Genomic DNA, 16,073 nt, shown 5'->3' with positions numbered 1-16,073 from the left:
CATGTCCAAATGAGTCAGTGTCCAGAGTGAATCATAAAAGTAGTTTGACATGTCAGAAGTGGGATTTGAACCCACGCCTCCAATCGGAGACCAGAAGCCTCTTTCCTGAGAAAGGTTTCCAACCTTGAGTCTGGCGCCTTAGACCACTCGGCCATCCTGACTTTAGCAGTGCAGTGTTGAAAAACGATGAATATACCACCTAAAAAAGCAGCATGTCCAAATGAGTCAGTGTCCAGAGTGAATCATAAAAGTAGTTTGACATGTCAGAAGTGGGATTTGAACCCACGCCTCCAATTGGAGACCAGAAGTCTTTTTTGCTGAGAACAGAGTTGAAACTTAAGTCTGGCGCCTTAGACCACTCGGCCATCCTGACATTAGCACTGCAGTGTTAAAAAACGATGAATATACAACCTAAAAAAGCAGCATGTCCAAATGAGTCAGTGTCCACAGTGAATCATAAAATTAGTTTGACATGTCAGAAGTGGGATTTGAACCCACGCCTCCAATTGGAGACCAGAAGTCTTTTTTGCTGAGAACAGAGTGGAAACTTAAGTGTGGCGCCTTAGACCACTCGGCCATCCTGACATTTGAACTGATGTATTTAAAAACGATAAATATACCATCTAAAAAGCAGCATGTCCAAATGAGTCAGTGTCCAGAGTGAATCATAAAAGTAGTTTGACATGTCAGAAGTGGGATTTGAACCCACGCCTCCAATCGGAGACAAGAAGCCTCTTTCCTGAGAAAGGTTTCCAACCTTGAGTCTGGCGCCTTAGACCACTCGGCCATCCTGACTTTAGCAGTGCAGTGTTGAAAAGCGATGAATATACCACCTAAAAAAGCAGCATGTCCAAATGAGTCAGTGTCCAGAGTGAATCATAAAAGTAGTTTGACATGTCAGAAGTGGGATTTGAACCCACGCCTCCAATTGGAGACCAGAAGTCTTTTTTGCTGAGAACAGAGTCGAAACTTAAGTCTGGCGCCTTAGACCACTCGGCCATCCTGACATTTGAACTGATGTATTAAAAAACGATAAATATACCATCTAAAAAGCAGCATGTCCAAATGAGTCAGTGTCCAGAGTGAATCATAAAAGTAGTTTGACATGTCAGAAGTGGGATTTGAACCCACGCCTCCAATCGGAGACCAGAAGCCTCTTTCCTGAGAAAGGTTTCCAACCTTGAGTCTGGCGCCTTAGACCACTCGGCCATCCTGACATTAGCACTGCAGTGTTAAAAAACGATGAATATACCACCTAAAAAAGCAGCATGTCCAAATGAGTCAGTGTCCAGAGTGAATCATAAAAGTAGTTTGACATGTCAGAAGTGGGATTTGAACCCACGCCTCCAATTGGAGACCAGAAGTCTTTTTTGCTGAGAACAGGGTCGAAACTTAAGTCTGGCGCCTTAGACCACTCGGCCATCCTGACATTTGAACTGATGTATTAAAAAACGATAAATATACCATCTAAAAAGCAGCATGTCCAAATGAGTCAGTGTCCAGAGTGAATCATAAAAGTAGTTTGACATGTCAGAAGTGGGATTTGAACCCACGCCTCCAATCGGAGACCAGAAGCCTCTTTCCTGAGAAAGGTTTCCAACCTTGAGTCTGGCTCCTTAGACCACTCGGCCATCCTGACATTTGAACTGATGTATTAAAAAACGATAAATATACCATCTGAAAAGCAGCATGTCCAAATGAGTCAGTGTCCAGAGTGAATCATAAAAGTAGTTTGACATGTCAGAAGTGGGATTTGAACCCACGCCTCCAATCGGAGACCAGAAGTCTTTTTTGCTGAGAACAGAGTCGAAACTTAAGTCTGGCGCCTTAGACCACTCGGCCATCCTGACATTAGCACGGCAGTGTTAAAAAACAATGAATATACCACCTAAAAAAGCAGCATGTCCAAATGAGTCAGTGTCCAGAGTGAATCATAAAAGTAGTTTGACATGTCAGAAGTGGGATTTGAACCCACGCCTCCAATTGGAGACCAGAAGTCTTTTTTGCTGAGAACAGAGTTGAAACTTAAGTCTGGCGCCTTAGACCACTCGGCCATCCTGACATTAGCACTGCAGTGTTAAAAAACGATGAATATACAACCTAAAAAAGCAGCATGTCCAAATGAGTCAGTGTCCACAGTGAATCATAAAATTAGTTTGACATGTCAGAAGTGGGATTTGAACCCACGCCTCCAATTGGAGACCAGAAGTCTTTTTTGCTGAGAACAGAGTGGAAACTTAAGTCTGGCACCTTAGACCACTCGGCCATCCTGACATTTGAACTGATGTATTTAAAAACGATAAATATACCATCTAAAAAGCAGCATGTCCAAATGAGTCAGTGTCCAGAGTGAATCATAAAAGTAGTTTGACATGTCAGAAGTGGGATTTGAACCCACGCCTCCAATCGGAGACAAGAAGCCTCTTTCCTGAGAAAGGTTTCCAACCTTGAGTCTGGCGCCTTAGACCACTCGGCCATCCTGACTTTAGCAGTGCAGTGTTGAAAAGCGATGAATATACCACCTAAAAAAGCAGCATGTCCAAATGAGTCAGTGTCCAGAGTGAATCATAAAAGTAGTTTGACATGTCAGAAGTGGGATTTGAACCCACGCCTCCAATTGGAGACCAGAAGTCTTTTTTGCTGAGAACAGAGTCGAAACTTAAGTCTGGCGCCTTAGACCACTCGGCCATCCTGACATTTGAACTGATGTATTAAAAAACGATAAATATACCATCTAAAAAGCAGCATGTCCAAATGAGTCAGTGTCCAGAGTGAATCATAAAAGTAGTTTGACATGTCAGAAGTGGGATTTGAACCCACGCCTCCAATCGGAGACCAGAAGCCTCTTTCCTGAGAAAGGTTTCCAACCTTGAGTCTGGCTCCTTAGACCACTCGGCCATCCTGACATTTGAACTGATGTATTAAAAAACGATAAATATACCATCTGAAAAGCAGCATGTCCAAATGAGTCAGTGTCCAGAGTGAATCATAAAAGTAGTTTGACATGTCAGAAGTGGGATTTGAACCCACGCCTCCAATCGGAGACCAGAAGTCTTTTTTGCTGAGAACAGAGTCGAAACTTAAGTCTGGCGCCTTAGACCACTCGGCCATCCTGACATTAGCACGGCAGTGTTAAAAAACAATGAATATACCACCTAAAAAAGCAGCATGTCCAAATGAGTCAGTGTCCAGAGTGAATCATAAAAGTAGTTTGACATGTCAGAAGTGGGATTTGAACCCACGCCTCCAATTGGAGACCAGAAGTCTTTTTTGCTGAGAACAGAGTTGAAACTTAAGTCTGGCGCCTTAGACCACTCGGCCATCCTGACATTAGCACTGCAGTGTTAAAAAACGATGAATATACAACCTAAAAAAGCAGCATGTCCAAATGAGTCAGTGTCCACAGTGAATCATAAAATTAGTTTGACATGTCAGAAGTGGGATTTGAACCCACGCCTCCAATTGGAGACCAGAAGTCTTTTTTGCTGAGAACAGAGTGGAAACTTAAGTGTGGCGCCTTAGACCACTCGGCCATCCTGACATTTGAACTGATGTATTTAAAAACGATAAATATACCATCTAAAAAGCAGCATGTCCAAATGAGTCAGTGTCCAGAGTGAATCATAAAAGTAGTTTGACATGTCAGAAGTGGGATTTGAACCCACGCCTCCAATCGGAGACAAGAAGCCTCTTTCCTGAGAAAGGTTTCCAACCTTGAGTCTGGCGCCTTAGACCACTCGGCCATCCTGACTTTAGCAGTGCAGTGTTGAAAAGCGATGAATATACCACCTAAAAAAGCAGCATGTCCAAATGAGTCAGTGTCCAGAGTGAATCATAAAAGTAGTTTGACATGTCAGAAGTGGGATTTGAAACCACGCCTCCAATCGGAGACCAGAAGCCTCTTTCCTGAGAAAGGTTTCCAACCTTGAGTCTGGCGCCTTAGACCACTCGGCCATCCTGACATTAGCACTGCAGTGTTAAAAAACGATGAATATACCACCTAAAAAAGCAGCATGTCCAAATGAGTCAGTGTCCAGAGTGAATCATAAAAGTAGTTTGACATGTCAGAAGTGGGATTTGAACCCACGCCTCCAATTGGAGACCAGAAGTCTTTTTTGCTGAGAACAGAGTCGAAACTTAAGTCTGGCGCCTTAGACCACTCGGCCATCCTGACATTTGAACTGATGTATTAAAAAATGATAAATATACCATCTAAAAAGCAGCATGTCCAAATGAGTCAGTGTCCAGAGTGAATCATAAAAGTAGTTTGACATGTCAGAAGTGGGATTTGAACCCACGCCTCCAATCGGAGACCAGAAGCCTCTTTCCTGAGAAAGGTTTCCAACCTTGAGTCTGGCGCCTTAGACCACTCGGCCATCCTGACTTTAGCAGTGCAGTGTTGAAAAACGATGAATATACCACCTAAAAAAGCAGCATGTCCAAATGAGTCAGTGTCCAGAGTGAATCATAAAAGTAGTTTGACATGTCAGAAGTGGGATTTGAACCCACGCCTCCAATCGGAGACCAGAAGCCTCTTTCCTGAGAAAGGTTTCCAACCTTGAGTCTGGCGCCTTAGACCACTCGGCCATCCTGACATTAGCACTGCAGTGTTAAAAAACGATGAATATACCACCTAAAAAAGCAGCATGTCCAAATGAGTCAGTGTACAGAGTGAATCATAAAAGTAGTTTGACATGTCAGAAGTGGGATTTGAACCCACGCCTCCAATCGGAGACCAGAAGCCTCTTTCCTGAGAAAGGTTTCCAACCTTGAGTCTGGCGCCTTAGACCACTCGGCCATCCTGACATTAGCACTGCAGTGTTAAAAAACGATGAATATACCACCTAAAAAAGCAGCATGTCCAAATGAGTCAGTGTCCAGAGTGAATCATAAAAGTAGTTTGACATGTCAGAAGTGGGATTTGAACCCACGCCTCCAATTGGAGACCAGAAGTCTTTTTTGCTGAGAACAGAGTCGAAACTTAAGTCTGGCGCCTTAGACCACTCGGCCATCCTGACATTTGAACTGATGTATTTAAAAACGATAAATATACCATCTAAAAACCAGCATGTCCAAATGAGTCAGTGTCCAGAGTGAATCATAAAAGTAGTTTGACATGTCAGAAGTGGGATTTGAACCCACGCCTCCGATTGGAGACCAGAAGTCTTTTTTGCTGAGAACAGAGTCGAAACTTAAGTCTGGCGCCTTAGACCACTCGGCCATCCTGACATTTGAACTGATGTATTAAAAAACGATAAATATACCATCTAAAAAGCAGCATGTCCAAATGAGTCAGTGTCCAGAGTGAATCATAAAAGCAGTTTGACATGTCAGAAGTGGGATTTGAACCCACGCCTCCAATCGGAGACCAGAAGCCTCTTTCCTGAGAAAGGTTTCCAACCTTGAGTCTGGCGCCTTAGACCACTCGGCCATCCTGACTTTAGCAGTGCAGTGTTGAAAAACGATGAATATACCACCTAAAAAAGCAGCATGTCCAAATGAGTCAGTGTCCAGAGTGAATCATAAAAGTAGTTTGACATGTCAGAAGTGGGATTTGAACCCACGCCTCCAATCGGAGACCAGAAGCCTCTTTCCTGAGAAAGGTTTCCAACCTTGAGTCTGGCGCCTTAGACCACTCGGCCATCCTGACATTAGCACTGCAGTGTTAAAAAACGATGAATATACCACCTAAAAAAGCAGCATGTCCAAATGAGTCAGTGTCCAGAGTGAATCATAAAAGTAGTTTGACATGTCAGAAGTGGGATTTGAACCCACGCCTCCAATTGGAGACCAGAAGTCTTTTTTGCTGAGAACAGAGTCGAAACTTAAGTCTGGCGCCTTAGACCACTCGGCCATCCTGACATTTGAACTGATGTATTAAAAAACGATAAATATACCATCTAAAAAGCAGCATGTCCAAATGAGTCAGTGTCCAGAGTGAATCATAAAAGTAGTTTGACATGTCAGAAGTGGGATTTGAACCCACGCCTCCAATCGGAGACCAGAAGCCTCTTTCCTGAGAAAGGTTTCCAACCTTGAGTCTGGCGCCTTAGACCACTCGGCCATCCTGACTTTAGCAGTGCAGTGTTGAAAAACGATGAATATACCACCTAAAAAAGCGGCATGTCCAAATGAGTCAGTGTCCAGAGTGAATCATAAAAGTAGTTTGACATGTCAGAAGTGGGATTTGAACCCACGCCTCCAATCGGAGACCAGAAGCCTCTTTCCTGAGAAAGGTTTCCAACCTTGAGTCTGGCGCCTTAGACCACTCGGCCATCCTGACATTAGCACTGCAGTGTTAAAAAACGATGAATATACCACCTAAAAAAGCAGCATGTCCAAATGAGTCAGTGTCCAGAGTGAATCATAAAAGTAGTCTGACATGTCAGAAGTGGGATTTGAACCCACGCCTCTAATTGGAGACCAGAAGTCTTTTTTGCTGAGAACAGAGTCGAAACTTAAGTCTGGCGCCTTAGACCACTCGGCCATCCTGACATTTGAACTGATGTATTAAAAAACGATAAATATACCATCTAAAAAGCAGCATGTCCAAATGAGTCAGTGTCCAGAGTGAATCATAAAAGTAGTTTGACATGTCAGAAGTGGGATTTGAACCCACGCCTCCAATCGGAGACCAGAAGCCTCTTTCCTGAGAAAGGTTTCCAACCTTGAGTCTGGCGCCTTAGACCACTCGGCCATCCTGACATTAGCACTGCAGTGTTAAAAAACGATGAATATACCACCTAAAAAAGCAGCATGTCCAAATGAGTCAGTGTCCAGAGTGAATCATAAAAGTAGTTTGACATGTCAGAAGTGGGATTTGAACCCACGCCTCCAATTGGAGACCAGAAGTCTTTTTTGCTGAGAACAGAGTCGAAACTTAAGTCTGGCGCCTTAGACCACTCGGCCATCCTGACATTTGAACTGATGTATTAAAAAACGATAAATATACCATCTAAAAAGCAGCATGTCCAAATGAGTCAGTGTCCAGAGTGAATCATAAAAGTAGTTTGACATGTCAGAAGTGGGATTTGAACCCACACCTCCAATCGGAGACCAGAAGCCTCTTTCCTGAGAAAGGTTTCCAACCTTGAGTCTGGCTCCTTAGACCACTCGGCCATCCTGACATTTGAACTGATGTATTAAAAAACGATAAATATACCATCTGAAAAGCAGCATGTCCAAATGAGTCAGTGTCCAGAGTGAATCATAAAAGTAGTTTGACATGTCAGAAGTGGGATTTGAACCCACGCCTCCAATCGGAGACCAGAAGTCTTTTTTGCTGAGAACAGAGTCGAAACTTAAGTCTGGCGCCTTAGACCACTCGGCCATCCTGACATTAGCACGGCAGTGTTAAAAAACAATGAATATACCACCTAAAAAAGCAGCATGTCCAAATGAGTCAGTGTCCAGAGTGAATCATAAAAGTAGTTTGACATGTCAGAAGTGGGATTTGAACCCACGCCTCCAATTGGAGACCAGAAGTCTTTTTTGCTGAGAACAGAGTTGAAACTTAAGTCTGGCGCCTTAGACCACTCGGCCATCCTGACATTAGCACTGCAGTGTTAAAAAACGATGAATATACAACCTAAAAAAGCAGCATGTCCAAATGAGTCAGTGTCCACAGTGAATCATAAAATTAGTTTGACATGTCAGAAGTGGGATTTGAACCCACGCCTCCAATTGGAGACCAGAAGTCTTTTTTGCTGAGAACAGAGTGGAAACTTAAGTCTGGCGCCTTAGACCACTCGGCCATCCTGACATTTGAACTGATGTATTAAAAAACGATAAATATACCATCTAAAAAGCAGCATGTCCAAATGAGTCAGTGTCCAGAGTGAATCATAAAAGTAGTTTGACATGTCAGAAGTGGGATTTGAAGCCACGCCTCCAATCGGAGACCAGAAGCCTCTTTCCTGAGAAAGGTTTCCAACCTTAAGTCTGGCGCCTTAGACCACTCGGCCATCCTGACAATAGCACTGCAGTGTTAAAAAACGATGAATATACAACCTAAAAAAGCAGCATGTCCAAATGAGTCAGTGTCCAGAGTGAATCATAAAAGTAGTTTGACATGTCAGAAGTGGGATTTGAACCCACGCCTCCAATTGGAGACCAGAAGTCTTTTTTGCTGAGAACAGAGTCGAAACTTAAGTCTGGCGCCTTAGACCACTCGGCCATCCTGACATTTGAACTGATGTATTAAAAAACGATAAATATACCATCTAAAAAGCAGCATGTCCAAATGAGTCAGTGTCCACAGTGAATCATAAAAGTAGTTTGACATGTCAGAAGAGGGATTTGAACCCACGCCTCCAATCAGAGAGACCAGAAGCCTCTTTCCTGAGAAAGGTTTCCAACCTTGAGTCTGGCGCCTTAGACCACTCGGCCATCCTGACATTAGCAGTGCAGTGTTGAAAAACGATGAATATACCACGTAAAAAAGCAGCATGTCCAAATGAGTCAGTGTCCAGAGTGAATCATAAAACTAGTTTGACATGTCAGAAGTGGGATTTGAACCCACGCCTCCAATTGGAGACCAGAAGTCTTTTTTGCTGAGAACAGAGTCGAAACTTAAGTCTGGCGCCTTAGACCACTCGGCCATCCTGACATTTGAACTGATGTATTAAAAAACGATAAATATACCATCTAAAAAGCAGCATGTCCAAATGAGTCAGTGTCCACAGTGAATCATAAAAGTAGTTTGACATGTCAGAAGAGGGATTTGAACCCACGCCTCCAATCGGAGAGACCAGAAGCCTCTTTCCTGAGAAAGGTTTCCAACCTTGAGTCTGGCGCCTTAGACCACTCGGCCATCCTGACATTAGCAGTGCAGTGTTGAAAAACGATGAATATACCACCTAAAAAAGCAGCATGTCCAAATGAGTCAGTGTCCAGAGTGAATCATAAAAGTAGTTTGACATGTCAGAAGTGGGATTTGAACCCACGCCTCCAATTGGAGACCAGAAGTCTTTTTTGCTGAGAACAGAGTCGAAACTTAAGTCTGGCGCCTTAGACCACTCGGCCATCCTGACATTTGAACTGATGTATTAAAAAACGATAAATATACCATCTAAAAAGCAGCATGTCCAAATGAGTCAGTGTCCAGAGTGAATCATAAAAGTAGTTTGACATGTCAGAAGTGGGATTTGAACCCACGCCTCCAATCGGAGACCAGAAGCCTCTTTCCTGAGAAAGGTTTTCAACCTTGAGTCTGGCGCCTTAGACCACTCGGCCATCCTGACATTAGCATTGCAGTGTTAAAAAACGATGAATATACCACCTAAAAAAGAAGCATGTCCAAATGAGTCAGTGTCCAGAGTGAATCATAAAAGTAGTTTGACATGTCAGAAGTGGGATTTGAACCCACGCCTCCAATTGGAGACCAGAAGTCTTTTTTGCTGAGAACAGAGTCGAAACTTAAGTCTGGCGCCTTAGACCACTCGGCCATCCTGACATTTGAACTGATGTATTAAAAAACGATAAATATACCATCTAAAAAGCAGCATGTCCAAATGAGTCAGTGTCCACAGTGAATCATAAAAGTAGTTTGACATGTCAGAAGAGGGATTTGAACCCACGCCTCCAATCAGAGAGGACAGAAGCCTCTTTCCTGAGAAAGGTTTCCAACCTTGAGTCTGGCGCCTTAGACCACTCGGACATCCTGACATTAGCAGTGCAGTGTTGAAAAACGATGAATATACCACGTAAAAAAGCAGCATGTCCAAATGAGTCAGTGTCCAGAGTGAATCATAAAAGTAGTTTGACATGTCAGAAGAGGGATTTGAACCCACGCCTCCAATCGGAGAGACCAGAAGCCTCTTTCCTGAGAAAGGTTTCCAACCTTGAGTCTGGCGCCTTAGACCACTCGGCCATCCTGACATTAGCAGTGCAGTGTTGAAAAACGATGAATATACCACCTAAAAAAGCAGCATGTCCAAATGAGTCAGTGTCCAGAGTGAATCATAAAAGTAGTTTGACATGTCAGAAGTGGGATTTGAACCCACGCCTCCAATTGGAGACCAGAAGTCTTTTTTGCTGAGAACAGAGTTGAAACTTAAGTCTGGCGCCTTAGACCACTCGGCCATCCTGACATTAGCACTGCAGTGTTAAAAAACGATGAATATACAACCTAAAAAAGCAGCATGTCCAAATGAGTCAGTGTCCACAGTGAATCATAAAATTAGTTTGACATGTCAGAAGTGGGATTTGAACCCACGCCTCCAATTGGAGACCAGAAGTCTTTTTTGCTGAGAACAGAGTGGAAACTTAAGTCTGGCACCTTAGACCACTCGGCCATCCTGACATTTGAACTGATGTATTTAAAAACGATAAATATACCATCTAAAAAGCAGCATGTCCAAATGAGTCAGTGTCCAGAGTGAATCATAAAAGTAGTTTGACATGTCAGAAGTGGGATTTGAACCCACGCCTCCAATCGGAGACAAGAAGCCTCTTTCCTGAGAAAGGTTTCCAACCTTGAGTCTGGCGCCTTAGACCACTCGGCCATCCTGACTTTAGCAGTGCAGTGTTGAAAAGCGATGAATATACCACCTAAAAAAGCAGCATGTCCAAATGAGTCAGTGTCCAGAGTGAATCATAAAAGTAGTTTGACATGTCAGAAGTGGGATTTGAACCCACGCCTCCAATTGGAGACCAGAAGTCTTTTTTGCTGAGAACAGAGTCGAAACTTAAGTCTGGCGCCTTAGACCACTCGGCCATCCTGACATTTGAACTGATGTATTAAAAAACGATAAATATACCATCTAAAAAGCAGCATGTCCAAATGAGTCAGTGTCCAGAGTGAATCATAAAAGTAGTTTGACATGTCAGAAGTGGGATTTGAACCCACGCCTCCAATCGGAGACCAGAAGCCTCTTTCCTGAGAAAGGTTTCCAACCTTGAGTCTGGCTCCTTAGACCACTCGGCCATCCTGACATTTGAACTGATGTATTAAAAAACGATAAATATACCATCTGAAAAGCAGCATGTCCAAATGAGTCAGTGTCCAGAGTGAATCATAAAAGTAGTTTGACATGTCAGAAGTGGGATTTGAACCCACGCCTCCAATCGGAGACCAGAAGTCTTTTTTGCTGAGAACAGAGTCGAAACTTAAGTCTGGCGCCTTAGACCACTCGGCCATCCTGACATTAGCACGGCAGTGTTAAAAAACAATGAATATACCACCTAAAAAAGCAGCATGTCCAAATGAGTCAGTGTCCAGAGTGAATCATAAAAGTAGTTTGACATGTCAGAAGTGGGATTTGAACCCACGCCTCCAATTGGAGACCAGAAGTCTTTTTTGCTGAGAACAGAGTTGAAACTTAAGTCTGGCGCCTTAGACCACTCGGCCATCCTGACATTAGCACTGCAGTGTTAAAAAACGATGAATATACAACCTAAAAAAGCAGCATGTCCAAATGAGTCAGTGTCCACAGTGAATCATAAAATTAGTTTGACATGTCAGAAGTGGGATTTGAACCCACGCCTCCAATTGGAGACCAGAAGTCTTTTTTGCTGAGAACAGAGTGGAAACTTAAGTGTGGCGCCTTAGACCACTCGGCCATCCTGACATTTGAACTGATGTATTTAAAAACGATAAATATACCATCTAAAAAGCAGCATGTCCAAATGAGTCAGTGTCCAGAGTGAATCATAAAAGTAGTTTGACATGTCAGAAGTGGGATTTGAACCCACGCCTCCAATCGGAGACAAGAAGCCTCTTTCCTGAGAAAGGTTTCCAACCTTGAGTCTGGCGCCTTAGACCACTCGGCCATCCTGACTTTAGCAGTGCAGTGTTGAAAAGCGATGAATATACCACCTAAAAAAGCAGCATGTCCAAATGAGTCAGTGTCCAGAGTGAATCATAAAAGTAGTTTGACATGTCAGAAGTGGGATTTGAAACCACGCCTCCAATCGGAGACCAGAAGCCTCTTTCCTGAGAAAGGTTTCCAACCTTGAGTCTGGCGCCTTAGACCACTCGGCCATCCTGACATTAGCACTGCAGTGTTAAAAAACGATGAATATACCACCTAAAAAAGCAGCATGTCCAAATGAGTCAGTGTCCAGAGTGAATCATAAAAGTAGTTTGACATGTCAGAAGTGGGATTTGAACCCACGCCTCCAATTGGAGACCAGAAGTCTTTTTTGCTGAGAACAGAGTCGAAACTTAAGTCTGGCGCCTTAGACCACTCGGCCATCCTGACATTTGAACTGATGTATTAAAAAATGATAAATATACCATCTAAAAAGCAGCATGTCCAAATGAGTCAGTGTCCAGAGTGAATCATAAAAGTAGTTTGACATGTCAGAAGTGGGATTTGAACCCACGCCTCCAATCGGAGACCAGAAGCCTCTTTCCTGAGAAAGGTTTCCAACCTTGAGTCTGGCGCCTTAGACCACTCGGCCATCCTGACTTTAGCAGTGCAGTGTTGAAAAACGATGAATATACCACCTAAAAAAGCAGCATGTCCAAATGAGTCAGTGTCCAGAGTGAATCATAAAAGTAGTTTGACATGTCAGAAGTGGGATTTGAACCCACGCCTCCAATCGGAGACCAGAAGCCTCTTTCCTGAGAAAGGTTTCCAACCTTGAGTCTGGCGCCTTAGACCACTCGGCCATCCTGACATTAGCACTGCAGTGTTAAAAAACGATGAATATACCACCTAAAAAAGCAGCATGTCCAAATGAGTCAGTGTACAGAGTGAATCATAAAAGTAGTTTGACATGTCAGAAGTGGGATTTGAACCCACGCCTCCAATCGGAGACCAGAAGCCTCTTTCCTGAGAAAGGTTTCCAACCTTGAGTCTGGCGCCTTAGACCACTCGGCCATCCTGACATTAGCACTGCAGTGTTAAAAAACGATGAATATACCACCTAAAAAAGCAGCATGTCCAAATGAGTCAGTGTCCAGAGTGAATCATAAAAGTAGTTTGACATGTCAGAAGTGGGATTTGAACCCACGCCTCCAATTGGAGACCAGAAGTCTTTTTTGCTGAGAACAGAGTCGAAACTTAAGTCTGGCGCCTTAGACCACTCGGCCATCCTGACATTTGAACTGATGTATTTAAAAACGATAAATATACCATCTAAAAACCAGCATGTCCAAATGAGTCAGTGTCCAGAGTGAATCATAAAAGTAGTTTGACATGTCAGAAGTGGGATTTGAACCCACGCCTCCGATTGGAGACCAGAAGTCTTTTTTGCTGAGAACAGAGTCGAAACTTAAGTCTGGCGCCTTAGACCACTCGGCCATCCTGACATTTGAACTGATGTATTAAAAAACGATAAATATACCATCTAAAAAGCAGCATGTCCAAATGAGTCAGTGTCCAGAGTGAATCATAAAAGCAGTTTGACATGTCAGAAGTGGGATTTGAACCCACGCCTCCAATCGGAGACCAGAAGCCTCTTTCCTGAGAAAGGTTTCCAACCTTGAGTCTGGCGCCTTAGACCACTCGGCCATCCTGACTTTAGCAGTGCAGTGTTGAAAAACGATGAATATACCACCTAAAAAAGCAGCATGTCCAAATGAGTCAGTGTCCAGAGTGAATCATAAAAGTAGTTTGACATGTCAGAAGTGGGATTTGAACCCACGCCTCCAATCGGAGACCAGAAGCCTCTTTCCTGAGAAAGGTTTCCAACCTTGAGTCTGGCGCCTTAGACCACTCGGCCATCCTGACATTAGCACTGCAGTGTTAAAAAACGATGAATATACCACCTAAAAAAGCAGCATGTCCAAATGAGTCAGTGTCCAGAGTGAATCATAAAAGTAGTTTGACATGTCAGAAGTGGGATTTGAACCCACGCCTCCAATTGGAGACCAGAAGTCTTTTTTGCTGAGAACAGAGTCGAAACTTAAGTCTGGCGCCTTAGACCACTCGGCCATCCTGACATTTGAACTGATGTATTAAAAAACGATAAATATACCATCTAAAAAGCAGCATGTCCAAATGAGTCAGTGTCCAGAGTGAATCATAAAAGTAGTTTGACATGTCAGAAGTGGGATTTGAACCCACGCCTCCAATCGGAGACCAGAAGCCTCTTTCCTGAGAAAGGTTTCCAACCTTGAGTCTGGCGCCTTAGACCACTCGGCCATCCTGACTTTAGCAGTGCAGTGTTGAAAAACGATGAATATACCACCTAAAAAAGCGGCATGTCCAAATGAGTCAGTGTCCAGAGTGAATCATAAAAGTAGTTTGACATGTCAGAAGTGGGATTTGAACCCACGCCTCCAATCGGAGACCAGAAGCCTCTTTCCTGAGAAAGGTTTCCAACCTTGAGTCTGGCGCCTTAGACCACTCGGCCATCCTGACATTAGCACTGCAGTGTTAAAAAACGATGAATATACCACCTAAAAAAGCAGCATGTCCAAATGAGTCAGTGTCCAGAGTGAATCATAAAAGTAGTCTGACATGTCAGAAGTGGGATTTGAACCCACGCCTCTAATTGGAGACCAGAAGTCTTTTTTGCTGAGAACAGAGTCGAAACTTAAGTCTGGCGCCTTAGACCACTCGGCCATCCTGACATTTGAACTGATGTATTAAAAAACGATAAATATACCATCTAAAAAGCAGCATGTCCAAATGAGTCAGTGTCCAGAGTGAATCATAAAAGTAGTTTGACATGTCAGAAGTGGGATTTGAACCCACGCCTCCAATCGGAGACCAGAAGCCTCTTTCCTGAGAAAGGTTTCCAACCTTGAGTCTGGCGCCTTAGACCACTCGGCCATCCTGACATTAGCACTGCAGTGTTAAAAAACGATGAATATACCACCTAAAAAAGCAGCATGTCCAAATGAGTCAGTGTCCAGAGTGAATCATAAAAGTAGTTTGACATGTCAGAAGTGGGATTTGAACCCACGCCTCCAATTGGAGACCAGAAGTCTTTTTTGCTGAGAACAGAGTCGAAACTTAAGTCTGGCGCCTTAGACCACTCGGCCATCCTGACATTTGAACTGATGTATTAAAAAACGATAAATATACCATCTAAAAAGCAGCATGTCCAAATGAGTCAGTGTCCAGAGTGAATCATAAAAGTAGTTTGACATGTCAGAAGTGGGATTTGAACCCACACCTCCAATCGGAGACCAGAAGCCTCTTTCCTGAGAAAGGTTTCCAACCTTGAGTCTGGCTCCTTAGACCACTCGGCCATCCTGACATTTGAACTGATGTATTAAAAAACGATAAATATACCATCTGAAAAGCAGCATGTCCAAATGAGTCAGTGTCCAGAGTGAATCATAAAAGTAGTTTGACATGTCAGAAGTGGGATTTGAACCCACGCCTCCAATCGGAGACCAGAAGTCTTTTTTGCTGAGAACAGAGTCGAAACTTAAGTCTGGCGCCTTAGACCACTCGGCCATCCTGACATTAGCACGGCAGTGTTAAAAAACAATGAATATACCACCTAAAAAAGCAGCATGTCCAAATGAGTCAGTGTCCAGAGTGAATCATAAAAGTAGTTTGACATGTCAGAAGTGGGATTTGAACCCACGCCTCCAATTGGAGACCAGAAGTCTTTTTTGCTGAGAACAGAGTTGAAACTTAAGTCTGGCGCCTTAGACCACTCGGCCATCCTGACATTAGCACTGCAGTGTTAAAAAACGATGAATATACAACCTAAAAAAGCAGCATGTCCAAATGAGTCAGTGTCCACAGTGAATCATAAAATTAGTTTGACATGTCAGAAGTGGGATTTGAACCCACGCCTCCAATTGGAGACCAGAAGTCTTTTTTGCTGAGAACAGAGTGGAAACTTAAGTCTGGCGCCTTAGACCACTCGGCCATCCTGACATTTGAACTGATGTATTAAAAAACGATAAATATACCATCTAAAAAGCAGCATGTCCAAATGAGTCAGTGTCCAGAGTGAATCATAAAAGTAGTTTGACATGTCAGAAGTGGGATTTGAAGCCACGCCTCCAATCGGAGACCAGAAGCCTCTTTCCTGAGAAAGGTTTCCAACCTTAAGTCTGGCGCCTTAGACCACTCGGCCATCCTGACAATAGCACTGCAGTGTTAAAAAACGATGAATATACAACCTAAAAAAGCAGCATGTCCAAATGAGTCAGTGTC

The 16,073-nt window shown here is 43.4% G+C and overlaps 72 non-coding genes across 72 annotated transcripts; all 72 read right to left on the bottom strand.

The window, feature by feature from the left end:
• Positions 1–50: 50 nt before the first annotated feature.
• Positions 51–161, bottom strand: trnal-caa (transfer RNA leucine (anticodon CAA)). Its single transcript has 2 exons — positions 124–161; positions 51–96 (listed from the first exon to the last, which is right to left on the bottom strand). It is a non-coding gene; the product is annotated as a tRNA-Leu (tRNA).
• A 100-nt stretch (positions 162–261) lies between these two features.
• trnal-uaa (transfer RNA leucine (anticodon UAA)) lies at positions 262–373 on the bottom strand. Its single transcript has 2 exons — positions 336–373; positions 262–307 (listed from the first exon to the last, which is right to left on the bottom strand). It is a non-coding gene; the product is annotated as a tRNA-Leu (tRNA).
• Positions 374–473: 100 nt separating this feature from the next.
• On the bottom strand, positions 474–585 carry trnal-uaa (transfer RNA leucine (anticodon UAA)). Its single transcript has 2 exons — positions 548–585; positions 474–519 (listed from the first exon to the last, which is right to left on the bottom strand). It is a non-coding gene; the product is annotated as a tRNA-Leu (tRNA).
• A 99-nt stretch (positions 586–684) lies between these two features.
• Positions 685–795, bottom strand: trnal-caa (transfer RNA leucine (anticodon CAA)). Its single transcript has 2 exons — positions 758–795; positions 685–730 (listed from the first exon to the last, which is right to left on the bottom strand). It is a non-coding gene; the product is annotated as a tRNA-Leu (tRNA).
• A 100-nt stretch (positions 796–895) lies between these two features.
• trnal-uaa (transfer RNA leucine (anticodon UAA)) lies at positions 896–1,007 on the bottom strand. The gene is made up of 2 exons: positions 970–1,007; positions 896–941 (listed from the first exon to the last, which is right to left on the bottom strand). It is a non-coding gene; the product is annotated as a tRNA-Leu (tRNA).
• A 99-nt stretch (positions 1,008–1,106) lies between these two features.
• On the bottom strand, positions 1,107–1,217 carry trnal-caa (transfer RNA leucine (anticodon CAA)). Its single transcript has 2 exons — positions 1,180–1,217; positions 1,107–1,152 (listed from the first exon to the last, which is right to left on the bottom strand). It is a non-coding gene; the product is annotated as a tRNA-Leu (tRNA).
• Positions 1,218–1,317: 100 nt separating this feature from the next.
• Positions 1,318–1,429, bottom strand: trnal-uaa (transfer RNA leucine (anticodon UAA)). The gene is made up of 2 exons: positions 1,392–1,429; positions 1,318–1,363 (listed from the first exon to the last, which is right to left on the bottom strand). It is a non-coding gene; the product is annotated as a tRNA-Leu (tRNA).
• Positions 1,430–1,528: 99 nt separating this feature from the next.
• trnal-caa (transfer RNA leucine (anticodon CAA)) lies at positions 1,529–1,639 on the bottom strand. The gene is made up of 2 exons: positions 1,602–1,639; positions 1,529–1,574 (listed from the first exon to the last, which is right to left on the bottom strand). It is a non-coding gene; the product is annotated as a tRNA-Leu (tRNA).
• A 99-nt stretch (positions 1,640–1,738) lies between these two features.
• On the bottom strand, positions 1,739–1,850 carry trnal-uaa (transfer RNA leucine (anticodon UAA)). Its single transcript has 2 exons — positions 1,813–1,850; positions 1,739–1,784 (listed from the first exon to the last, which is right to left on the bottom strand). It is a non-coding gene; the product is annotated as a tRNA-Leu (tRNA).
• Positions 1,851–1,950: 100 nt separating this feature from the next.
• trnal-uaa (transfer RNA leucine (anticodon UAA)) lies at positions 1,951–2,062 on the bottom strand. Its single transcript has 2 exons — positions 2,025–2,062; positions 1,951–1,996 (listed from the first exon to the last, which is right to left on the bottom strand). It is a non-coding gene; the product is annotated as a tRNA-Leu (tRNA).
• A 100-nt stretch (positions 2,063–2,162) lies between these two features.
• Positions 2,163–2,274, bottom strand: trnal-uaa (transfer RNA leucine (anticodon UAA)). The gene is made up of 2 exons: positions 2,237–2,274; positions 2,163–2,208 (listed from the first exon to the last, which is right to left on the bottom strand). It is a non-coding gene; the product is annotated as a tRNA-Leu (tRNA).
• A 99-nt stretch (positions 2,275–2,373) lies between these two features.
• trnal-caa (transfer RNA leucine (anticodon CAA)) lies at positions 2,374–2,484 on the bottom strand. Its single transcript has 2 exons — positions 2,447–2,484; positions 2,374–2,419 (listed from the first exon to the last, which is right to left on the bottom strand). It is a non-coding gene; the product is annotated as a tRNA-Leu (tRNA).
• A 100-nt stretch (positions 2,485–2,584) lies between these two features.
• trnal-uaa (transfer RNA leucine (anticodon UAA)) lies at positions 2,585–2,696 on the bottom strand. Its single transcript has 2 exons — positions 2,659–2,696; positions 2,585–2,630 (listed from the first exon to the last, which is right to left on the bottom strand). It is a non-coding gene; the product is annotated as a tRNA-Leu (tRNA).
• A 99-nt stretch (positions 2,697–2,795) lies between these two features.
• Positions 2,796–2,906, bottom strand: trnal-caa (transfer RNA leucine (anticodon CAA)). Its single transcript has 2 exons — positions 2,869–2,906; positions 2,796–2,841 (listed from the first exon to the last, which is right to left on the bottom strand). It is a non-coding gene; the product is annotated as a tRNA-Leu (tRNA).
• A 99-nt stretch (positions 2,907–3,005) lies between these two features.
• Positions 3,006–3,117, bottom strand: trnal-uaa (transfer RNA leucine (anticodon UAA)). The gene is made up of 2 exons: positions 3,080–3,117; positions 3,006–3,051 (listed from the first exon to the last, which is right to left on the bottom strand). It is a non-coding gene; the product is annotated as a tRNA-Leu (tRNA).
• A 100-nt stretch (positions 3,118–3,217) lies between these two features.
• trnal-uaa (transfer RNA leucine (anticodon UAA)) lies at positions 3,218–3,329 on the bottom strand. Its single transcript has 2 exons — positions 3,292–3,329; positions 3,218–3,263 (listed from the first exon to the last, which is right to left on the bottom strand). It is a non-coding gene; the product is annotated as a tRNA-Leu (tRNA).
• A 100-nt stretch (positions 3,330–3,429) lies between these two features.
• On the bottom strand, positions 3,430–3,541 carry trnal-uaa (transfer RNA leucine (anticodon UAA)). The gene is made up of 2 exons: positions 3,504–3,541; positions 3,430–3,475 (listed from the first exon to the last, which is right to left on the bottom strand). It is a non-coding gene; the product is annotated as a tRNA-Leu (tRNA).
• A 99-nt stretch (positions 3,542–3,640) lies between these two features.
• On the bottom strand, positions 3,641–3,751 carry trnal-caa (transfer RNA leucine (anticodon CAA)). The gene is made up of 2 exons: positions 3,714–3,751; positions 3,641–3,686 (listed from the first exon to the last, which is right to left on the bottom strand). It is a non-coding gene; the product is annotated as a tRNA-Leu (tRNA).
• Positions 3,752–3,851: 100 nt separating this feature from the next.
• Positions 3,852–3,962, bottom strand: trnal-caa (transfer RNA leucine (anticodon CAA)). Its single transcript has 2 exons — positions 3,925–3,962; positions 3,852–3,897 (listed from the first exon to the last, which is right to left on the bottom strand). It is a non-coding gene; the product is annotated as a tRNA-Leu (tRNA).
• A 100-nt stretch (positions 3,963–4,062) lies between these two features.
• Positions 4,063–4,174, bottom strand: trnal-uaa (transfer RNA leucine (anticodon UAA)). The gene is made up of 2 exons: positions 4,137–4,174; positions 4,063–4,108 (listed from the first exon to the last, which is right to left on the bottom strand). It is a non-coding gene; the product is annotated as a tRNA-Leu (tRNA).
• Positions 4,175–4,273: 99 nt separating this feature from the next.
• trnal-caa (transfer RNA leucine (anticodon CAA)) lies at positions 4,274–4,384 on the bottom strand. Its single transcript has 2 exons — positions 4,347–4,384; positions 4,274–4,319 (listed from the first exon to the last, which is right to left on the bottom strand). It is a non-coding gene; the product is annotated as a tRNA-Leu (tRNA).
• A 100-nt stretch (positions 4,385–4,484) lies between these two features.
• On the bottom strand, positions 4,485–4,595 carry trnal-caa (transfer RNA leucine (anticodon CAA)). Its single transcript has 2 exons — positions 4,558–4,595; positions 4,485–4,530 (listed from the first exon to the last, which is right to left on the bottom strand). It is a non-coding gene; the product is annotated as a tRNA-Leu (tRNA).
• Positions 4,596–4,695: 100 nt separating this feature from the next.
• trnal-caa (transfer RNA leucine (anticodon CAA)) lies at positions 4,696–4,806 on the bottom strand. Its single transcript has 2 exons — positions 4,769–4,806; positions 4,696–4,741 (listed from the first exon to the last, which is right to left on the bottom strand). It is a non-coding gene; the product is annotated as a tRNA-Leu (tRNA).
• A 100-nt stretch (positions 4,807–4,906) lies between these two features.
• trnal-uaa (transfer RNA leucine (anticodon UAA)) lies at positions 4,907–5,018 on the bottom strand. Its single transcript has 2 exons — positions 4,981–5,018; positions 4,907–4,952 (listed from the first exon to the last, which is right to left on the bottom strand). It is a non-coding gene; the product is annotated as a tRNA-Leu (tRNA).
• A 99-nt stretch (positions 5,019–5,117) lies between these two features.
• On the bottom strand, positions 5,118–5,229 carry trnal-uaa (transfer RNA leucine (anticodon UAA)). Its single transcript has 2 exons — positions 5,192–5,229; positions 5,118–5,163 (listed from the first exon to the last, which is right to left on the bottom strand). It is a non-coding gene; the product is annotated as a tRNA-Leu (tRNA).
• Positions 5,230–5,328: 99 nt separating this feature from the next.
• Positions 5,329–5,439, bottom strand: trnal-caa (transfer RNA leucine (anticodon CAA)). The gene is made up of 2 exons: positions 5,402–5,439; positions 5,329–5,374 (listed from the first exon to the last, which is right to left on the bottom strand). It is a non-coding gene; the product is annotated as a tRNA-Leu (tRNA).
• A 100-nt stretch (positions 5,440–5,539) lies between these two features.
• Positions 5,540–5,650, bottom strand: trnal-caa (transfer RNA leucine (anticodon CAA)). The gene is made up of 2 exons: positions 5,613–5,650; positions 5,540–5,585 (listed from the first exon to the last, which is right to left on the bottom strand). It is a non-coding gene; the product is annotated as a tRNA-Leu (tRNA).
• Positions 5,651–5,750: 100 nt separating this feature from the next.
• On the bottom strand, positions 5,751–5,862 carry trnal-uaa (transfer RNA leucine (anticodon UAA)). The gene is made up of 2 exons: positions 5,825–5,862; positions 5,751–5,796 (listed from the first exon to the last, which is right to left on the bottom strand). It is a non-coding gene; the product is annotated as a tRNA-Leu (tRNA).
• A 99-nt stretch (positions 5,863–5,961) lies between these two features.
• Positions 5,962–6,072, bottom strand: trnal-caa (transfer RNA leucine (anticodon CAA)). Its single transcript has 2 exons — positions 6,035–6,072; positions 5,962–6,007 (listed from the first exon to the last, which is right to left on the bottom strand). It is a non-coding gene; the product is annotated as a tRNA-Leu (tRNA).
• Positions 6,073–6,172: 100 nt separating this feature from the next.
• trnal-caa (transfer RNA leucine (anticodon CAA)) lies at positions 6,173–6,283 on the bottom strand. Its single transcript has 2 exons — positions 6,246–6,283; positions 6,173–6,218 (listed from the first exon to the last, which is right to left on the bottom strand). It is a non-coding gene; the product is annotated as a tRNA-Leu (tRNA).
• A 100-nt stretch (positions 6,284–6,383) lies between these two features.
• On the bottom strand, positions 6,384–6,495 carry trnal-uaa (transfer RNA leucine (anticodon UAA)). Its single transcript has 2 exons — positions 6,458–6,495; positions 6,384–6,429 (listed from the first exon to the last, which is right to left on the bottom strand). It is a non-coding gene; the product is annotated as a tRNA-Leu (tRNA).
• A 99-nt stretch (positions 6,496–6,594) lies between these two features.
• On the bottom strand, positions 6,595–6,705 carry trnal-caa (transfer RNA leucine (anticodon CAA)). Its single transcript has 2 exons — positions 6,668–6,705; positions 6,595–6,640 (listed from the first exon to the last, which is right to left on the bottom strand). It is a non-coding gene; the product is annotated as a tRNA-Leu (tRNA).
• Positions 6,706–6,805: 100 nt separating this feature from the next.
• On the bottom strand, positions 6,806–6,917 carry trnal-uaa (transfer RNA leucine (anticodon UAA)). The gene is made up of 2 exons: positions 6,880–6,917; positions 6,806–6,851 (listed from the first exon to the last, which is right to left on the bottom strand). It is a non-coding gene; the product is annotated as a tRNA-Leu (tRNA).
• A 99-nt stretch (positions 6,918–7,016) lies between these two features.
• trnal-caa (transfer RNA leucine (anticodon CAA)) lies at positions 7,017–7,127 on the bottom strand. The gene is made up of 2 exons: positions 7,090–7,127; positions 7,017–7,062 (listed from the first exon to the last, which is right to left on the bottom strand). It is a non-coding gene; the product is annotated as a tRNA-Leu (tRNA).
• A 99-nt stretch (positions 7,128–7,226) lies between these two features.
• Positions 7,227–7,338, bottom strand: trnal-uaa (transfer RNA leucine (anticodon UAA)). The gene is made up of 2 exons: positions 7,301–7,338; positions 7,227–7,272 (listed from the first exon to the last, which is right to left on the bottom strand). It is a non-coding gene; the product is annotated as a tRNA-Leu (tRNA).
• Positions 7,339–7,438: 100 nt separating this feature from the next.
• trnal-uaa (transfer RNA leucine (anticodon UAA)) lies at positions 7,439–7,550 on the bottom strand. The gene is made up of 2 exons: positions 7,513–7,550; positions 7,439–7,484 (listed from the first exon to the last, which is right to left on the bottom strand). It is a non-coding gene; the product is annotated as a tRNA-Leu (tRNA).
• Positions 7,551–7,650: 100 nt separating this feature from the next.
• On the bottom strand, positions 7,651–7,762 carry trnal-uaa (transfer RNA leucine (anticodon UAA)). The gene is made up of 2 exons: positions 7,725–7,762; positions 7,651–7,696 (listed from the first exon to the last, which is right to left on the bottom strand). It is a non-coding gene; the product is annotated as a tRNA-Leu (tRNA).
• Positions 7,763–7,861: 99 nt separating this feature from the next.
• Positions 7,862–7,972, bottom strand: trnal-uaa (transfer RNA leucine (anticodon UAA)). The gene is made up of 2 exons: positions 7,935–7,972; positions 7,862–7,907 (listed from the first exon to the last, which is right to left on the bottom strand). It is a non-coding gene; the product is annotated as a tRNA-Leu (tRNA).
• Positions 7,973–8,072: 100 nt separating this feature from the next.
• On the bottom strand, positions 8,073–8,184 carry trnal-uaa (transfer RNA leucine (anticodon UAA)). The gene is made up of 2 exons: positions 8,147–8,184; positions 8,073–8,118 (listed from the first exon to the last, which is right to left on the bottom strand). It is a non-coding gene; the product is annotated as a tRNA-Leu (tRNA).
• A 312-nt stretch (positions 8,185–8,496) lies between these two features.
• trnal-uaa (transfer RNA leucine (anticodon UAA)) lies at positions 8,497–8,608 on the bottom strand. Its single transcript has 2 exons — positions 8,571–8,608; positions 8,497–8,542 (listed from the first exon to the last, which is right to left on the bottom strand). It is a non-coding gene; the product is annotated as a tRNA-Leu (tRNA).
• A 312-nt stretch (positions 8,609–8,920) lies between these two features.
• trnal-uaa (transfer RNA leucine (anticodon UAA)) lies at positions 8,921–9,032 on the bottom strand. Its single transcript has 2 exons — positions 8,995–9,032; positions 8,921–8,966 (listed from the first exon to the last, which is right to left on the bottom strand). It is a non-coding gene; the product is annotated as a tRNA-Leu (tRNA).
• Positions 9,033–9,131: 99 nt separating this feature from the next.
• trnal-caa (transfer RNA leucine (anticodon CAA)) lies at positions 9,132–9,242 on the bottom strand. Its single transcript has 2 exons — positions 9,205–9,242; positions 9,132–9,177 (listed from the first exon to the last, which is right to left on the bottom strand). It is a non-coding gene; the product is annotated as a tRNA-Leu (tRNA).
• A 100-nt stretch (positions 9,243–9,342) lies between these two features.
• Positions 9,343–9,454, bottom strand: trnal-uaa (transfer RNA leucine (anticodon UAA)). The gene is made up of 2 exons: positions 9,417–9,454; positions 9,343–9,388 (listed from the first exon to the last, which is right to left on the bottom strand). It is a non-coding gene; the product is annotated as a tRNA-Leu (tRNA).
• Positions 9,455–9,979: 525 nt separating this feature from the next.
• Positions 9,980–10,091, bottom strand: trnal-uaa (transfer RNA leucine (anticodon UAA)). The gene is made up of 2 exons: positions 10,054–10,091; positions 9,980–10,025 (listed from the first exon to the last, which is right to left on the bottom strand). It is a non-coding gene; the product is annotated as a tRNA-Leu (tRNA).
• A 100-nt stretch (positions 10,092–10,191) lies between these two features.
• trnal-uaa (transfer RNA leucine (anticodon UAA)) lies at positions 10,192–10,303 on the bottom strand. The gene is made up of 2 exons: positions 10,266–10,303; positions 10,192–10,237 (listed from the first exon to the last, which is right to left on the bottom strand). It is a non-coding gene; the product is annotated as a tRNA-Leu (tRNA).
• Positions 10,304–10,402: 99 nt separating this feature from the next.
• trnal-caa (transfer RNA leucine (anticodon CAA)) lies at positions 10,403–10,513 on the bottom strand. Its single transcript has 2 exons — positions 10,476–10,513; positions 10,403–10,448 (listed from the first exon to the last, which is right to left on the bottom strand). It is a non-coding gene; the product is annotated as a tRNA-Leu (tRNA).
• Positions 10,514–10,613: 100 nt separating this feature from the next.
• Positions 10,614–10,725, bottom strand: trnal-uaa (transfer RNA leucine (anticodon UAA)). Its single transcript has 2 exons — positions 10,688–10,725; positions 10,614–10,659 (listed from the first exon to the last, which is right to left on the bottom strand). It is a non-coding gene; the product is annotated as a tRNA-Leu (tRNA).
• A 99-nt stretch (positions 10,726–10,824) lies between these two features.
• trnal-caa (transfer RNA leucine (anticodon CAA)) lies at positions 10,825–10,935 on the bottom strand. The gene is made up of 2 exons: positions 10,898–10,935; positions 10,825–10,870 (listed from the first exon to the last, which is right to left on the bottom strand). It is a non-coding gene; the product is annotated as a tRNA-Leu (tRNA).
• A 99-nt stretch (positions 10,936–11,034) lies between these two features.
• On the bottom strand, positions 11,035–11,146 carry trnal-uaa (transfer RNA leucine (anticodon UAA)). The gene is made up of 2 exons: positions 11,109–11,146; positions 11,035–11,080 (listed from the first exon to the last, which is right to left on the bottom strand). It is a non-coding gene; the product is annotated as a tRNA-Leu (tRNA).
• A 100-nt stretch (positions 11,147–11,246) lies between these two features.
• Positions 11,247–11,358, bottom strand: trnal-uaa (transfer RNA leucine (anticodon UAA)). The gene is made up of 2 exons: positions 11,321–11,358; positions 11,247–11,292 (listed from the first exon to the last, which is right to left on the bottom strand). It is a non-coding gene; the product is annotated as a tRNA-Leu (tRNA).
• Positions 11,359–11,458: 100 nt separating this feature from the next.
• trnal-uaa (transfer RNA leucine (anticodon UAA)) lies at positions 11,459–11,570 on the bottom strand. The gene is made up of 2 exons: positions 11,533–11,570; positions 11,459–11,504 (listed from the first exon to the last, which is right to left on the bottom strand). It is a non-coding gene; the product is annotated as a tRNA-Leu (tRNA).
• A 99-nt stretch (positions 11,571–11,669) lies between these two features.
• On the bottom strand, positions 11,670–11,780 carry trnal-caa (transfer RNA leucine (anticodon CAA)). The gene is made up of 2 exons: positions 11,743–11,780; positions 11,670–11,715 (listed from the first exon to the last, which is right to left on the bottom strand). It is a non-coding gene; the product is annotated as a tRNA-Leu (tRNA).
• Positions 11,781–11,880: 100 nt separating this feature from the next.
• trnal-caa (transfer RNA leucine (anticodon CAA)) lies at positions 11,881–11,991 on the bottom strand. The gene is made up of 2 exons: positions 11,954–11,991; positions 11,881–11,926 (listed from the first exon to the last, which is right to left on the bottom strand). It is a non-coding gene; the product is annotated as a tRNA-Leu (tRNA).
• Positions 11,992–12,091: 100 nt separating this feature from the next.
• Positions 12,092–12,203, bottom strand: trnal-uaa (transfer RNA leucine (anticodon UAA)). The gene is made up of 2 exons: positions 12,166–12,203; positions 12,092–12,137 (listed from the first exon to the last, which is right to left on the bottom strand). It is a non-coding gene; the product is annotated as a tRNA-Leu (tRNA).
• Positions 12,204–12,302: 99 nt separating this feature from the next.
• trnal-caa (transfer RNA leucine (anticodon CAA)) lies at positions 12,303–12,413 on the bottom strand. The gene is made up of 2 exons: positions 12,376–12,413; positions 12,303–12,348 (listed from the first exon to the last, which is right to left on the bottom strand). It is a non-coding gene; the product is annotated as a tRNA-Leu (tRNA).
• A 100-nt stretch (positions 12,414–12,513) lies between these two features.
• On the bottom strand, positions 12,514–12,624 carry trnal-caa (transfer RNA leucine (anticodon CAA)). The gene is made up of 2 exons: positions 12,587–12,624; positions 12,514–12,559 (listed from the first exon to the last, which is right to left on the bottom strand). It is a non-coding gene; the product is annotated as a tRNA-Leu (tRNA).
• Positions 12,625–12,724: 100 nt separating this feature from the next.
• On the bottom strand, positions 12,725–12,835 carry trnal-caa (transfer RNA leucine (anticodon CAA)). The gene is made up of 2 exons: positions 12,798–12,835; positions 12,725–12,770 (listed from the first exon to the last, which is right to left on the bottom strand). It is a non-coding gene; the product is annotated as a tRNA-Leu (tRNA).
• Positions 12,836–12,935: 100 nt separating this feature from the next.
• trnal-uaa (transfer RNA leucine (anticodon UAA)) lies at positions 12,936–13,047 on the bottom strand. Its single transcript has 2 exons — positions 13,010–13,047; positions 12,936–12,981 (listed from the first exon to the last, which is right to left on the bottom strand). It is a non-coding gene; the product is annotated as a tRNA-Leu (tRNA).
• Positions 13,048–13,146: 99 nt separating this feature from the next.
• trnal-uaa (transfer RNA leucine (anticodon UAA)) lies at positions 13,147–13,258 on the bottom strand. Its single transcript has 2 exons — positions 13,221–13,258; positions 13,147–13,192 (listed from the first exon to the last, which is right to left on the bottom strand). It is a non-coding gene; the product is annotated as a tRNA-Leu (tRNA).
• A 99-nt stretch (positions 13,259–13,357) lies between these two features.
• On the bottom strand, positions 13,358–13,468 carry trnal-caa (transfer RNA leucine (anticodon CAA)). Its single transcript has 2 exons — positions 13,431–13,468; positions 13,358–13,403 (listed from the first exon to the last, which is right to left on the bottom strand). It is a non-coding gene; the product is annotated as a tRNA-Leu (tRNA).
• Positions 13,469–13,568: 100 nt separating this feature from the next.
• On the bottom strand, positions 13,569–13,679 carry trnal-caa (transfer RNA leucine (anticodon CAA)). The gene is made up of 2 exons: positions 13,642–13,679; positions 13,569–13,614 (listed from the first exon to the last, which is right to left on the bottom strand). It is a non-coding gene; the product is annotated as a tRNA-Leu (tRNA).
• A 100-nt stretch (positions 13,680–13,779) lies between these two features.
• Positions 13,780–13,891, bottom strand: trnal-uaa (transfer RNA leucine (anticodon UAA)). Its single transcript has 2 exons — positions 13,854–13,891; positions 13,780–13,825 (listed from the first exon to the last, which is right to left on the bottom strand). It is a non-coding gene; the product is annotated as a tRNA-Leu (tRNA).
• A 99-nt stretch (positions 13,892–13,990) lies between these two features.
• On the bottom strand, positions 13,991–14,101 carry trnal-caa (transfer RNA leucine (anticodon CAA)). The gene is made up of 2 exons: positions 14,064–14,101; positions 13,991–14,036 (listed from the first exon to the last, which is right to left on the bottom strand). It is a non-coding gene; the product is annotated as a tRNA-Leu (tRNA).
• A 100-nt stretch (positions 14,102–14,201) lies between these two features.
• Positions 14,202–14,312, bottom strand: trnal-caa (transfer RNA leucine (anticodon CAA)). The gene is made up of 2 exons: positions 14,275–14,312; positions 14,202–14,247 (listed from the first exon to the last, which is right to left on the bottom strand). It is a non-coding gene; the product is annotated as a tRNA-Leu (tRNA).
• Positions 14,313–14,412: 100 nt separating this feature from the next.
• Positions 14,413–14,524, bottom strand: trnal-uaa (transfer RNA leucine (anticodon UAA)). The gene is made up of 2 exons: positions 14,487–14,524; positions 14,413–14,458 (listed from the first exon to the last, which is right to left on the bottom strand). It is a non-coding gene; the product is annotated as a tRNA-Leu (tRNA).
• Positions 14,525–14,623: 99 nt separating this feature from the next.
• trnal-caa (transfer RNA leucine (anticodon CAA)) lies at positions 14,624–14,734 on the bottom strand. Its single transcript has 2 exons — positions 14,697–14,734; positions 14,624–14,669 (listed from the first exon to the last, which is right to left on the bottom strand). It is a non-coding gene; the product is annotated as a tRNA-Leu (tRNA).
• Positions 14,735–14,834: 100 nt separating this feature from the next.
• On the bottom strand, positions 14,835–14,946 carry trnal-uaa (transfer RNA leucine (anticodon UAA)). Its single transcript has 2 exons — positions 14,909–14,946; positions 14,835–14,880 (listed from the first exon to the last, which is right to left on the bottom strand). It is a non-coding gene; the product is annotated as a tRNA-Leu (tRNA).
• A 99-nt stretch (positions 14,947–15,045) lies between these two features.
• Positions 15,046–15,156, bottom strand: trnal-caa (transfer RNA leucine (anticodon CAA)). The gene is made up of 2 exons: positions 15,119–15,156; positions 15,046–15,091 (listed from the first exon to the last, which is right to left on the bottom strand). It is a non-coding gene; the product is annotated as a tRNA-Leu (tRNA).
• Positions 15,157–15,255: 99 nt separating this feature from the next.
• trnal-uaa (transfer RNA leucine (anticodon UAA)) lies at positions 15,256–15,367 on the bottom strand. The gene is made up of 2 exons: positions 15,330–15,367; positions 15,256–15,301 (listed from the first exon to the last, which is right to left on the bottom strand). It is a non-coding gene; the product is annotated as a tRNA-Leu (tRNA).
• A 100-nt stretch (positions 15,368–15,467) lies between these two features.
• Positions 15,468–15,579, bottom strand: trnal-uaa (transfer RNA leucine (anticodon UAA)). The gene is made up of 2 exons: positions 15,542–15,579; positions 15,468–15,513 (listed from the first exon to the last, which is right to left on the bottom strand). It is a non-coding gene; the product is annotated as a tRNA-Leu (tRNA).
• A 100-nt stretch (positions 15,580–15,679) lies between these two features.
• On the bottom strand, positions 15,680–15,791 carry trnal-uaa (transfer RNA leucine (anticodon UAA)). The gene is made up of 2 exons: positions 15,754–15,791; positions 15,680–15,725 (listed from the first exon to the last, which is right to left on the bottom strand). It is a non-coding gene; the product is annotated as a tRNA-Leu (tRNA).
• Positions 15,792–15,890: 99 nt separating this feature from the next.
• On the bottom strand, positions 15,891–16,001 carry trnal-uaa (transfer RNA leucine (anticodon UAA)). Its single transcript has 2 exons — positions 15,964–16,001; positions 15,891–15,936 (listed from the first exon to the last, which is right to left on the bottom strand). It is a non-coding gene; the product is annotated as a tRNA-Leu (tRNA).
• Between the last annotated feature and the right edge of the window lie 72 nt (positions 16,002–16,073).

This window comes from Pungitius pungitius, chromosome 2, assembly GCF_949316345.1.
Source record: "Pungitius pungitius chromosome 2, fPunPun2.1, whole genome shotgun sequence".
NCBI classification, from domain to species: Eukaryota; Metazoa; Chordata; class Actinopteri; order Perciformes; family Gasterosteidae; genus Pungitius; species Pungitius pungitius.
Note: the sequence above shows the minus strand (reverse complement) of the source record. Positions and strands in the feature narration are given on the sequence as shown.